This window comes from Cavia porcellus, unplaced genomic scaffold (assembly GCF_034190915.1).
Source record: "Cavia porcellus strain 051 isolate PalLab524CR breed Dunkin Hartley unplaced genomic scaffold, mCavPor4.1 scaffold_6, whole genome shotgun sequence".
Classification (NCBI taxonomy): Eukaryota; Metazoa; Chordata; class Mammalia; order Rodentia; family Caviidae; genus Cavia; species Cavia porcellus.
In genome coordinates this window covers 47324184-47338946 of record NW_026947489.1, presented here as the reverse complement: position 1 = coordinate 47338946, position 14763 = coordinate 47324184, and the positions used below count along the sequence as shown (strand labels likewise).

Below are 14763 nucleotides of genomic sequence, written 5' to 3'. Positions count from 1 at the left end.
AAAGGCAGGTTTCATCTTCAGAGCCTTATTATGCCTGGAGTTCAAGTCCATGGGTCGGATTAGTGCTGGAACTGCAGCCTGGAAATGAGGGTGGATTCACTTGAACTGAAGACGTGGCCCACAGAAAGAGCAGAGGGTTTTTCTGTTGGCCAGCTGAGTTCAGGCATCTTGCGCAGCCAAGGTCAGTAGAAGGGCACTGGGTATCTGTGGCAGGTGCGTGGAGTAACTAAGTTTTTTTTGTATCCTGCCTAACAGGCATTTAAAAAAATAATTGTCAACTGGACTTGAGGTTACATCTTCCTGAGCCTACCCAGAAGTTCATCTTTTCCTTGTGCTGTGAAGGGGCCAGTAGCCTGAAAAGGCCTGGGAAACCCACTTCTGACTCCTTGCTTGGCACACAGCTTAAAGCGCTTGGGCAACTCAAAGAACAAAAGAATGTAGTGTATGTTTCAAAGAATGCTAATAATCCCACTGGGATTTTTTTCTTTTTCTTTTTCTTTTTAAACTGGGACTTGAACTCAGGACCTTGTGCTTGCCAGGCAGGTGCAGTGCCACTGAGCTACCTCCCCAGCCCCCCAACCCACTGCATCTTCGTTACACTAATCCCCAAGTCTTTGTCTAGACCTGATTCTTGGCAAGTGACCATTCAGTGGTCATTGGTCATCTCTTAGCTACAATGATTAACTGTGAATTCCACTGCATATTGTAGACTTCAGTGTCAAAGGCAGTAGCTCCAGACTAAGACTGAGGCTCAGTTCCATTGCTTATCAGTGTACTTGATGCTGATTTTCATCCTTCCGGGTTCTCTGAACCAAACTCACAGAACCTACTTGATCCTTCCCCATAGCAAAGCAATCTTTCTTGGCCTCTTTTCTGCTGCCTGCACCTTGAGATTCCCTTCAGTGTCACAGCCCCTGGTCCTGGTCCCGTGCCCTCCTACCCATTCTTATCTCATCACCTGTATTAGTTAGCTACTGCTGTGTAACAATTATCCTCAGACCTCAAGCATTTATTATCTTGGATTTTCCAAGGTTCAGGAATATGGGAGCAGATTAGTTGGGTAGCTTGGGGTCAGGGTCTCTCAGGAAGTTACCATCAGGCTAGAGAATCTGTTTCTACGCTCACTCACATAGTTGCCAAGAGGCTTTACCATGTTGGCCTCCATAGGACTGCTCAGCATAGCAGCTGGCTTCCCCCAAACATGCAACCAAAGAAAGAGAGAAAGAGAGACAGAGACAGAGACAGAAACAGAGACCCTTCTAAATAGAAGCCTCAGTCTTTTCTAACCCCATTTTGGGGATGCTGTAATGTCCCCCCTGCTGTATTTTCCTGATCACACTGACCAGCCCTGGTACAATGGAGGGGAGAAGCTATGCAAGAGTATGCGTTCCAGGGCAGGGATCATCTGGAGCTATCTTGGAGACTGACATCCTGTCCCCCAGTGTCGACAAATTTAATGGAACCCAAACCTTTCCTGCTTGGATTTTTTCATACCAGTTGCTAAACCTTGTAATGTCTCTAAATCATTTAGTTCTAGGAGGAGGCATAACCCTGAGATGTGGGTGTTCTGTTCTTCATCCCATAATGATGTGTTTATTGTCTGCCCTCTGCCAGGCACTGTCCCAAATGCCACTGTACATCACTGAGCCAAGAGAGAGACTGACTTTCCTTTAATTGGAAAAGTAAAACCAGGTAAACTTCAAATGGAGTAGACAAAATGACCTCAGAAAACAAGCTGGGTAATGATAGCTAACATTTACTAAGCGCTTCTTATAGGCCAGATGTTGCACTAACCCATAAAACAAAATTATATAAACCCTTTATGTATATCTTACCCTTTAATTGCTACCAACATCCTAGTTATATCCATTATACAGATGGAGAAACTGAGGCTCAACTGTAGCTGTCAATGGACAGCTGTCCACTGACAGCTACAGTTGAGGCCCAGGTTATCTAAATGAAAGGCCTTTGCCTCACACTGTGACAGAAATTTTGAAATTTGGAACTAGCTAGCAGCCTTATCTCATATTGGTACAAGATATGCTCATCCCGCCAGCTATGTAGCTAGAATGCTAAACCCAGTCAGCCTTGACTGACTGTGTCCAGCTGCTTTTAATCGATAGCTTGACCCAAGTCAGCCTGACCTCCAATGTCTGTGTTTTCCCACCTAAAAATATATCCTGGTTTTCTAAGGTATTTCAAGGATTTTCTACCCAGCAACAGATGATGACGGACACAACCCAATGAAAGTTAACCATGCTCTCATGCTTCTGTACTTGCTGCTTGCAAACCTATATAAACCAAGCCAAAAAGCTGACTCGGGCCTGGTGACTTGGAGCTGATTCCCACCAACCCTCTGGCATGATAAATGTGTGCCTTCCTACTCCTCGGTGGGAAGCATCTTCCTTTTGGTTCAATACCAGGTTCTGCAGGCCTCTGCCTGGTCTGTCCTGGCTCAGCAAGGCCAGTGAGGTAGAGACTGGGCCACTCTTAGTGCTGCTCTAACCAATGGCCAGTTTGGGAGTGTAAAACCATGGAAGTCGTTCTCTCCTGGTCTTTTCCGCATGACTCTATTTTCCTGTCCTCTTCCCCTGTGCATCTGTGTCCACACTTCCCTCCTGCAAAGACACCTGGCATGGGGTCAGGGCCACCGTAAGCCAGTCCAGCCTCATCGTCTCTGATTACTTGGGCAAAGACCCTCTTTCCTAGTAAGGTACATGCTGAGGTTCTAGTGGGCATAAATTTGGAGGGACACTGTCCAGCCCAATGCAGAGACCAACAGAAGTGGCAGCAGGCCTGAAGCTGGAGGCTTCCTTACCACCCTGGAGACACAGACAAGGTGACATGAACTAAAGCTGCACCCAGGAAAGAAGAAATGAATTCTACAACCTTTTCTCCTGGCTCCCTCTGTATCTCATCTTCATTTTCCTGTTTAGTTTGGGTTCTGTTTTGTTGTGCTTAGTTTTTGTCATGTGCTATTAGGACACTAACTAATATGCATTTTAGCTGCCTTTGCACATCCTTTTTATAGGAAAAAAAGACAGTGGAGTTTTGCATTTGATTCAGATTGCAGGAGACCTCCCTTCTCAGGCCCTAGTGGCTTCCTAAAGGAGACGATGTAAGTGTGTGTGACGAGGAGGAGTTTGAATGTGTGACAAGAGTGTCTTTTTATCATTGCAAACCCACGATGGATTCACAGTGTGCCAGAGGCCCAGTGACACAGGGACACTGCCTTTCTTCTGACAGCCTCTAGCCAGTGCCCAGGGGTAGTTTCTGGAAGAACAGGATATAAACATATTTTTTTCCTTAATAACCCAGTAGGGCTCTGGCACCCATGAGAATATTTAAAACAATTCTGGAGCTATTTATGCTTTCAGCCATAGCCATTTCTTGGCATAACAGCATCCATAAATTTACTGCCCAGAGTAGAACAATGAATTTGTCCTAAACAATACAGCTCACTGTCTACAAGGGTGTCCCCTGGTTGCTGTATTTCAGAATTGGGCGAACACACAGTACCTTCTGGTCTGCTGAACTTCAGGTGGGCCTCCCCCAAGCCTTGCTCTCCCAGACTGGAGCTGACATCTTGGGGTCCCTGAAGCCGTTATTTGATCTTCTTAGAAAATATCCTGGCAACATGACCAGGCAGCCCCTGCCCTCCATCACTAATTTGGCTAGCACTTCTCAGGCACATTGCTCCAGAGCTCTGGACCCTGCTGGAACAGCTCTTGATCCCTGAGCCAAGAGCCACTGTGACCCTGTACCAGTCCTGGGATGGCAAATTCCCCATCAGGGTCTGCTTTGTTCATAAATGTGTTGCTTTCCTTTACAATAACAATTCAAGTGTCTGTTAACTTTAAGTTTTTGTTTATGTTTTTTATTATTGTTTTATTTTGTCTTTCATTCATGACCTTTTTCTGCTCTGCCAGTGATCAGAATCCAGATATATGATCTTGGAGCATTGCTGATTAGGTCATTGTTCCCAATTCTTCCTGTTGCCCTGGGTTAAAGCCCTGTACCAGTGCCCTTTGCCCCACGGCCTTGCAGTGTCTCCCAGTACATAGGCAGAGTCTTCCACACTAGTGCCAGGTTTGGGCATGGGGCTTGCTTAGCTGTGGATATGGGCAGAAGTGATCTTAAGGCACTTCTAGAATGAAATCTGAAGGACATGGCTGTTTCCACTTACATTTCTTGTTTTCCTCCAAGTGTCCTCTTCAGTCTGGGCTCATGACAGACAAGAGCAGATCTGAACCCTACCCTCATCACACAGTGCTATACCAACCAACCCCAGGCCATGAGGAGAGCAAATGTCGTTTATCAGTGAATGTGGGGTAGTTTGTAACACAGAGGTGTTGCAGCAATATCTGACTAGTACAAATTCATCCACTTACCTTGTCTGGACCTCTATTTCTGCATCTATAAAACAGGGCCATTGGATTATAACTGATGACAGACAACATTTTTTTCCTGGCACACAACTAATGTCTGCATCATTATAACCAACACGACAGAGAATAAGCATGCTAGAGTCAACTACTGCAAAGCACCAGAGAAAGAGAAGGATTGGGACATACTAATTCAGGTTAAAGGGCCTTGTTGGTTGCCTAGCGGTGGTTAAGTTGGTTGGTCAGCTGGCTGACCGGTTGGTTCAATTGTTTTAAAATGGAAAAGAGTTGCTCCTACAAAGAAACTTCGCAGTGACACACGTAAGGATGATAAAGGTGAGGGCAGACAAAAATGAGCAGAATCTACAATACGTGATGTATAAGAGCAGACTAAGGAAGCTTAGCAGGATTTCTTTACAGATTTGCTACATATCATTTACATTTCAAGCTAAAGGGCCAAGCAAGTGTCACCTAAGGAAAGGAAGATCATATGAAAAAGGATGGTGCTCCTGCTGTGCAAATCAGGCTATAAAGGCAAATTGTGACAGGGAAAATTTTGAAAAAATTCTGGAAAGCCAATTAGACTTAAAGCTCAATTTATAGTGCATTTTCCAAGAAATAAGTTTTCTTTGGTTTTCAACATTTACAAGCAATAAGCATCAGGAGCTAAGAGGTAAATCAGTGACCGCCTTAGTGAGTGGCAGATCCCACTTCAGGAAGCCCTCAAGCTCTCTTTCACAGCATCAGGAAAAGATGGCAGCTCTCTGTCAAGCTATGGAACCGAGGCATGCCTGGTCCTCTTGGAAAAGATGCCCACAGTGCCCTTCACAACTGCCTTCCTTCCCTGATCCTCTGGAAACCTGCTGCATGCTGACCTCTGTCTCCACCACACAGCTGGTGAGCACCTCCAGCGTCCTCTAGGACTCCTTAGTTACCAAGACCAACAGGTGTTTTCTAAATCCACTTTAGTCAATCAAGGCCGAAGCTACCTGGTAGAAGCCCAGCACCATTCCACACAAGGCCGATTGTTTTCAACACAGCTCTGCTTGCTTCCCAAACCAAATGCATCCCTGGGAATTGTGCAAGAAATCACAATGTTTTTAAATAAATAAAAACTAAATTGACCTGATCGGGCTCTACATAATTGCTGTTGGGTATAAGCCTATAGTAAGCAGATAATGTCAATGGCTAATATTTATAGAACACTACCTGGGCCTGGCACAGCTCCAGGTCTCCCCAGGATTTAGCTCAGGTAATCCTTGCTGTGTGCCAGGAACTAGAGACTGTGATTATCCTTATATCATAAATGGGGAAACTGAGACCTAGCTTGGTAAGGGTTAGAATTTGATTCTAGAACCCACGCGCTAGACCATTACAAAAAGTGGGTAAAGGCAGATAAAAGCAAAGTGTTTTATAGGTGGTATTGAACCAGCAAACTGCTAAGTGCTTGAGAGCAAGTGGCTTCTTTTCCTAAATGGGTTCAGCTGTCATTATTGTATGTGACTGTGCCATAGGCCTTTCTTTCCTAGACAGCACAGAGGTGAGTGTCACCCTACAGCCCAGTCTAGTGTGAACTATCAAGATGAAATCTTCTATCAAGATTCAGATCTCTAGCCTGGTGTGGTGGCCCATGCCAGTAATCCCAGGACTCAGAGGCTGAGGCAGGAGGATCACTGCACATTCAAGCCCAGCCTGGGCTATGACGTGAGTTCTAGGCCAACCTGAACTGCATAGTGAGACTCTGTCAAAAAAAAGATTTAGATCTCAACTCACTGAAGTCTTATTATATAAGGGTGATCAAAAGTTATGGTGAATGCTTTTAAAAAGCATTTTTATTACAATAAAAGGCATATAGCCATGAGTCCCCTCAGAAGATGTCCCCTTGCTTCAAACATTCAATTAAACAAACATTCAATATTTATCTCATTGTTCTTGTCATTTTCAAAACATTTCTCTTTCATGGTCATCTTAATTTTGGGGGAGAGCCAGAAGTCATACGATGCCAGACCAAATCAGTAAGGTAGATGAGGACACACCGCTTTGACAGAAATTTCCATAAATGTTTTTAACCCACTCAGGACATGGAAGCAGCTACAACATTGCAGCTAAAGACACTCACAAAAGAGCACTCCCGGAGCTGCTCCAGAAAGTGGCAAGACCAGTGGGATGTGTGTTCCAAGAGAGAGGGGATGTTTTGAGGGGGGCTAATGGCAATTCATCTTGCACTATAATAATTTTTTTTAATTTGTAATTTACACATTAAGCATGTTTTTTTGCCCTGCTTTGCATACCGAGCGGAGGCTGTAGCTGCATGCAGTGGTATGCAGGCAGAACTGAACGCAAATTCTCTACAACAATATCCACAGTGACAACGAACAAGTAAGGAGCAGTGGGAGTCCACACGCCAAGCACAGGCCACACAGAGTTCTCTGTGTTGTGTTTAACTCAGTTTGGTTGCAAATCACTGATTCCTGTTACTTGATAGAACCGGCACAGTGTGAGGCCTTTAGGCAGAAGCAGAGTGAGACTGAGGCTGGCTCTTGGGCAACTCACATTCTGCAGGGGAAGCCAGGTCAGGGAGGAGGCAGAGGGACGGGAGCAGGTGCAGCAAGAAGAGCCAAGGACGCATCGCATCGGAGGTTCCCGGAGAGGCCGCTCCCTGGGTGCGGGGGAGGGGCTTTGAGTAGAGCAAGTTGAAGGTGGACGGTGCGACCCACAGAAGTAAGGAGCTGGCCGCCGGCTGGGGAGGGGCAGAGGATGCACCCACAGGGGCGTCAGGGCCAGGTCAGGAGAGCCTCCTGGGGCAAGATGGGAAGACTCGATTTCCCAGGGGCTTTTAATGCAGATGAGTGGCGAGTTTCTGCTGGCAGCCTGGCTGCAGGTGCGGGTGAGTTTCAGCAGCACAGACCGGAGGTGGGGAGATAGAGGGGCAGTTTCTGGCCAAGGGATGCTCTTGGATCCCTCAACCACAGCAGGAGGAGAATGGCCTGAAAGGAGGGATGCTCTGGGACACCTAGGAGATGAGGCCTGCTGGGCTATGAAGTAGTTGGCCATGAGCTGAGAAAAGGGAAAGAGAAGGGAGAGGAGGGGAAGGAAGAAAAGCAGGGAGAGAGGAGGGGAGGAGAAGGACAAGGCTGATGCCCAGTAGGACCCCTGGGTGGCAAGGTGGTCCACAGCCCCAGTGCTGAGAACCAGACGCCATGGGTCCTGCCTCACCAAAGAGGAAGCTAGGGCTGGGATATAACTCAGCAGCACAGTGCCTCCCTAGCAATAGTGAGGTTGTGAGTTCAATCGCTAGTACCAAAAACCCAAAACAAAACCAAACCAACAACAACAAAGAGGAAACTAGCAAGGCCGGACGGCTTCCCCAGATCCTCAGCAGAAAAAGCGTGTCTGAGCGCACTCTGGAGACCTGGCTGGTTCCTGCCACACCTTCCTCCTGAAGATTCCTCTGCCTCCCGCTGCAGGGCCCTGAGGCGTGAGGTGTGGCTACCCATTTGCCCTCGCTGGGTGCACAGGGGGTTAACTGTCTGCAGTGCACAAGCAGCGCTGCGCATTTTGTTTTTGCTGCTTCCCAGCCTGGGGACCCCACTGTCTATTGATTTATGAAGGCAGGAAGGCATCGCATGAGACATTTTCCACATCTCGGGAGCCTAAAGTAAATTGTGCATTTATTGACAATAAGAGGGTGAGGGTTAGCTAAAATGTCAGGTCTCTGCTCTGGAGTGGAATTATAACTTAGTCCACTACTGCTGGTTATCTCATTGATCAGTTCTTCTCATCGGCAGAGCTTCCAATCAGCTATCTTTTGAATAATTAAGATGAGAAAAATCAATCAATCACCACTTACACATACACTGTGGCTGGGTTGATAGAACACAGGACCCGCAGGGAAAGTAGCATAAACAGAGGCAGTTGGTGAAGAGCTGGGATCCCAGTGCTTTGAACAGGAGGACTGACGCCCAGTCCAACATCACCACAAGTGCCTGTTCTTTGCTGCTTCTCTGCTAGGGTTGGGCATCTCATCTCCTCTGTGCCCACTGGTGTCAGGAGACCGCATGCAGGCTCCAAGTGCTCTCTGCACTGTGAGTATGACGTATCTGCTAAATGCCTGCAACCTGCACTCTATCCCTTTCTCCAATGTAATTACCTTACCTCCCTGAATTCAGAGAAATGTTATCTGCATCCCAGCAATGAAGTGGACCAGCACACAGTTTAGGAAACCTTTGACTTTCAATGAAATAGTAGGCATAGTGCTGCACGCCTGTAATCCCAGCACTCAAAGAGGCTGAGGCAGGAGGATCACTGTGGGTTCAAGGCCAGCCTGAACTGCATAGCATGACCCAGTCTCAAAAAAGAAAAAAATTAAAAAATAAAGACCCAACAAGTACATGAACTAAGAAGTGATTGATATACTTTTTCAATAAGCTGTATTCATGACATTGTGCTAGGTGCTGAAAACACAGCGCCCCTGGTGTGCCAATTGGGGAGAGATTGAGCTTCTATCCCTTGCGTGTGCATGCGTACACACATGCACACACACACACAACAACAATCGTCACTTTCTTAGCTACTTGTGGTACAACCATGACTGTTGATATTTACTGAGCAGCTCCTATGGGACAAGGCCCTGACTGGCGTAAGATCCAGACCCTGCCCTCTGGGCTGTGCAGTCAGATCAGGAAGGCAGGACCCATGTGCAAAAGCAAATAATGCAGTCAGGTGCCAAGACTGCACGGAAAGGAAAAAGAAAAAAACACAGAGGAGGTGGGGCTTGCAGAGGAGCTGCTTCAGGGAAGAGTGACATTAGGTGGAGCTTTTGAAGAAAGGTCAGAAGGTAGTGAAACTGACATTGGAAGGTAGTGAATGTGGGCCAGTCAGGCGGGGACTGCTGCTCGCAGAGCAGGGACATAGGTCCGCTGTGTGTGTGGGGGGGGGGGGGTAGCAAGGGACAGGCGGGAGGAGTGTTCCAGCCACTTTCTCATCCGCCTGTGCAAGCAGCAGAGCCCCTCCCCTGGGTCCCTGTGAGCAGACCTCTGGGGCCAGGTTTTGGTGGAAGCCAAAATTTGTAGAAATTAGCTTGTTGTGGGGGGAATCTTCTCTGAGACCATTTTTTTTTAGATTTTTAGAGAAAAAATGGGGGCAACTCCTTCCTGGGATGGTGTTTAGGAATTGGCTGTGGACTAAGGCAACCCCTCAGAAGCACACCACGGCAAGGACATCCAGGAGGCAGAGGACAGTCCTGATGGACGGCCTGGTGCTGGACTCTACACTGAGGCCACAGACACAGAGAAAGCCAAGGGTTTCCGGAGAGCTGCCAGGAGGTCGTGCAACTCCACTTCTGTCTGACAAACCAGGAACAAGGTGGTCCAGGCGACAAGTGTGAGTATCTGCCGCCGTCCCTTCTCTCCCGTCTCATCCCCACGTCAGCTGCTCCTCACCCCTACCGGGGAAATGAGTGTCCCTGAGGCCAGCAGATTCCTGCAGTGGGCCTCACCACCAGTGGCAAAGGGCCGCCGATGAGATCTGTTCAGATGGTATTGGGAGTGGGAGAAGAGGTCATTCAGTAGCTTTATTTGGGGGCAGGCACCTCCTCCCTGGGGAAGAAGCACCAAGCCTGTGTATGAGCAGCTCCAGAAGGCACAGGCATAAATCTGATGGTTTGCTTTGTTTGTGTGACAAAAGAGATTTTATTCTTTTTTCTTTTTTGTAGTTGTGGGGATTGAGCCCTGGGTCTTCACACTAAACTACAATGCCAGCCCTTTTTAAAAATTTTTTGAGACAAGATCTTGATAAATCACTGAGTTGCCCAGGCTGGGCTCAAACTTGTAATTATCCTGCCTCAGCCTCCCAGAATGCTAGAATTAGAGGCATATGCTACCATGCTTAGCTCAAATGAAATTCTTCCTTCATTTCTGCCCAAAGAATAGATACAGCCTAATTCTTTGCTAGATAAGAAAAGGTATAATAGAGTAGCTCTACTGGTTACTTTAAAAGAATCATAAACTCAATTGAGTAGCCTCCTTCAGTAGAATTCATGAGCTTCGAGAAAGGGTTCACTGGCCCTTGGAGTAAATGACTGCCTTCCGTATTATTATTTATTTGTTAGTTTTTTTGAGCCAGGGTCTCACTATGCAGTTCAGGCTATGTACTTGAAGTTGACCTTAAATTCATAGTGATCCTCCCATCTCAGCCTCCCGAGCGCTGGGATTACAAGCATGGGCTATCACGTCAGACTTTGCCTTATTGTTTTATAATCATATTTAATTTTGGATTGCAAATAATATTGCCCAGTTTGATCACCTATTTGCAAAATTTGGGCTGTTATTAAAAGTCAGTCTATCCTCAACCAGGTATAGTAGTGCACACCTATAATTCTAGCACTTGAGAAACTGAAGCAGGAAGGTTCCCACAAGTTAAAGACCAGCCTGGGTTACATGGTGAATTCAAGGCCAGTCACGAGTACATAGTGAGACCTTGTCTCAAAAACAAACAAACAAACAAAAAAACCCAATAACAACAATCATGGATCCTCCACAAAGTTTTGTCACTGTCAGGGCTTTCAGGAGACCACAGGCAGACACCCAGCTGCCCCTGCAAAAGTCCTAAGGATGTGTGTCCCAGCAGATCTGCAGCAGGGCTCAGCTGATCGGGAAGACACCTTTGAAGGTCACAAAACGCATTTGGTTGTGTGAGTTCTGATGCGTATGCTAAAATCATCAGTCACGTTACTTTACAGTCACACCTCGTACTCTTGTTCTGGAAAATCAATAAAGTGAGGAGAAGGACAGGGAGATGGTGTGTAACTATTTAAAAGAGAGAAAACAAAAAAAAAAAATTCTGGGGAAATGGTCCTGGAGGAAGTACAGACCTAGTTTTTCTAAGGAGGCTCAATTTTATCTGCAAGCTCATCACTGACTTATTAAACTAAAGTACCCCTGGAATCCTAGGCAAAAATACATTAAAAAATTTAAAAGGGGGAAAGAGAGCACATCATTCTTCCAGGTACTCATTGGAAATTGTGTGTCCTTTAAGATGCCTTTCTAAACTGTGTCTATTATTCACGCTGTTCATGTTTTGTTCCATCCAACATTACAAACTCTGATGCCACTAAGAACCTGCTCCCCCCACCCCATTCTCCTCTGCACAGCCTTCCTCCCTGAGCTCCAGGACCCTTCTGCTTCCCAAGGTCACTCGGCCTGGCTGGTGACCCACAGGCCAAGGGCTGGGCTGGAAATGGGGGGGCAAGAGTCGTCCACTAAGCTGCACCGTGGCTCCTGGACACCTCCTGCTGCCCACCTCGGGACAGTCTGGTGGCCCCAGTAACTGCTGCCAAGAATGATTCGGGTGCCCTGGGGAGAAGGAGAGCAACTGTTCATGGACCACTTGTGTCGCATCCAACTTGCAGCCAGTGTTGGTGTAGATGCACCAATGGGTCTCCATCAACAAACTCAAAGCCATTGATCCTGGTCTAGGTTCGCCAATCAGCAGTGAACTGCCACATCAGCCATAAGCTGCTTCTGTGACTTTCCTGAGGGACTTGAGGGCCCTTCCTACACCTGGCCACACAGCTGTGAGCCTCTTTTTCTCTACTGTCCAACTCGGAGCCCAGTGTCCACCAGCCCTGCTTTGGCCTCTGACCCCTATTCTCCATGTCTTGAAGAAAACATGATACCAACCCTTGGAAACTCAGGTCTGGAAAGGGATCACTTGTAACGTTGGGATTCTTCTGGCTGTTTGTTTTATGGTACCGGGGATTGAACCCAGCATCCACCAAGCTACATCTCTGCGTATTTTGAAATTTAAAAATTTTAACACAGTGTCTTACTAAATCACAACTTAGCACAAGCTGGACTCAAATTTGAGATCCTCCTACCTCAGTTTCTCATTATCCTTCTGTTTTGTTTTGTTTTTTCACTGGCACCAGGGATCGAACTCACAGGCAGGCGCTTATGCCACTGAGTTAAATTCTGAGCCCCATCCCTCTGTTTTTCAGTTCCTATATTTCTGTCACACCACTTACTTCTCCTTTTTATTGTTTATTGTTTCATTTTGTCTTGTTGAGATAGAGTCTCATTATGTAGCTCAGGCTGGCCCTGAACTCATAATGGAACCTTGAACTCGTAAGGATCTTCCTGCGTCAGCCTCCAAATACTGGGATCACAGGCGTGTGCTGCCACGCCTGGATCATGACTGACTTTTTTTTCATGACTGACTTTTTAAGGGAGATCTCCAATTGATCTTGCCCTCCTACCATGGCCCTCTGTAGAGTGACTTTATAAAGGTATCTGGGGACATCTTTATAAAGTTAACAAAGATCAGCAGGGCTCTTCAGAGCTTCTCAGCACTCTTGCTATACTGTGATTCTCCAAGAAGAGCCTGCCTGGGACCTAATTTCACACTTTTAGGAACAGAATGTGGGAAATGAATGCCAAAGTGGTCATCAGTCTACAAATACTCGCATTCTGAGGCTGGACACGTGTTCCTGCCACCTCTGGTTTTACCAGGGGACCCAGTCTCATGCCTTGGAACCTGTTGGACATTGGTTTTAGGGCCCCCAGGGACACCAAATCCCAAGGATGCTCAGGTCCTTTACATAGAAGGGACGGTGTTTGCATATTGCTGTGCATATCCTCCTGTGAATTCTAAATCATAGCTCAGCTCCTTTAATCCCCTGCATGGAGGAAATGCTATGGAAGGAGTGGCTACACGGTATTGTTTAGGAGACAATGGCGGAGAAAGGGCTCAGGGCAGATGTGTACACCGCAGCTCCTGCCACCTCATCAGCATGGGGCCAGCTGTGATGCGGTGGGAGGACCCAGCAGCTGATGTCCCCACGTCACCCACTGCAGTGAATTCACTATAATGCTAAGCATGAGGGAAACTCCAGTTTTGCTTTTCAGAACTTTCTGGGATTTTTTTCAAATATTTCAGTCCATGGCTGGTGCCCTCTAGGCATAGACTGTGCAGGTATGGAGGGCTGACTGTACCTAAATGGCTTCTCACTCTGATGAGCTCAAGATTTCTCACCCTGGTTCCAATGTTCCACCTCAGCAGTTTCTTTAAATATGATCTGGGAATAGATGTGACTCTAGAATTGGAATTGAGGTCTCCCACACATGAAGCAAGCTCTCTTCTGAGAAAGAAACTTCCAGATATAGCAGAGGGCTTTTCCAGTATGGTTTTTCTTTTTTTCTTTTTTCTTTTTGTTTGTTTTTTGTCTTTTGAAACAGGGTCTTGCCATGCCATTCAGGCTGATCTTGAACTCACTTTGCAACCCAGGATGATCTCGAACTCACAGTGATCCTCCTGCCTCAGCCTCCCAAGTGCTGGGATTACAGGTGTGTGCCACCACGCCCGGCTTCAGTATGGTCTTAATAATCCCAGCCACACAGTTATTGTGTGCAGAACCAGGAGATGAACCCCAGAACACTCCATTACTGAATTTACTCCAAACCTTTTTATTTTTATTTGAGACAAAATCTTACTAAATTGCCCAGGTAGAAATTGAATTTGTGATCATCCTGCTTCATCCTTTCTCTGTGCTGGAGTCATAAGCATGTGCCACTGTGCCCAATTCTGATTTTAATGTTCCAATTTGATCAGGATATTATCTCACTCTGGTCCCTATTTTAATGCTAAACTGATCTGTACCTCTAAGTCTTGGTACCTGTGCTTTGAGGGAAGGCTGGCATTAAAGCCTTTCCAACCTCCCTAGTACCTTAGTCACTTTCCCAGAGCAGAGACAAAATGCTCAACACCTTGAAGGAGGAGAGGCTTGTACTGGTTCATCTGTGATCAGCTGGCACCAAGATAAAAAGGGTATGAAGGCAAGATCTGGCACAGAAAACCGGTCACCGCGTGTAACCAGAGGAGGAGCAGAGAACAAGGGAAGGAGCCAGGGACAAGAGAACACTCTTGCAAGTCACTTACCTCCCGTCCACACACCAGTGACCCGCAGCCAGCCTGTCTCCACCTCCTAGCCAGCGCATAAAGCTACTACTGAATCCTTGGATGAGCACAACGCACCATAACCCAAACAGCTTCCAAACACCTGAGATGTTGGGGGGCGTGGCAGATCTAAACTGTGACACCCAGACAACTTCTCAGCCTCTAATACATCCACACACTCAGCTGCTGAGGTGGCATCACTGCCTTTCTCAACATCTCACCAGCCGGGAAGTGATTCCCCCCCACCCCATTCCCGGACATTCTGCCCACAGGCAGAAGCCTACTAGCTCAAGGCTCCATTCCCACAGCGTGACACCGCTTTCCTCCTCACCACAAGAAGGCGATTTGCCACTCCTTTGTATCAAATTGTTCTTCCTTTTGCTAAGTACTCACACTGAAGAAATATAAAGGATGCAGAGAGACTGAA

The 14763-nt window shown here is 46.9% G+C and overlaps 1 protein-coding gene and 1 long non-coding RNA gene across 10 annotated transcripts in view; one reads left to right on the top strand and one right to left on the bottom strand.

The window, feature by feature from the left end:
• The window catches only part of Tbxas1 (thromboxane A synthase 1), a 158049-nt gene that overhangs the window by 139401 nt on the left and 3885 nt on the right, over nt 1-14763 (bottom strand). The window lies entirely within an intron of this gene.
• The window catches only part of LOC106028883 (uncharacterized), a 37651-nt gene continuing 32071 nt past the window's right edge, over nt 9184-14763 (top strand). For 2 of the 6 annotated variants that reach the window (XR_010047783.1, XR_010047781.1), the window contains exons 1-2: nt 9253-9767; nt 11536-13726. This is a non-coding gene — a long non-coding RNA (uncharacterized LOC106028883). The other 4 variants (XR_010047785.1, XR_010047784.1, XR_010047786.1 and 1 more) reach the window with 3 other exon arrangements.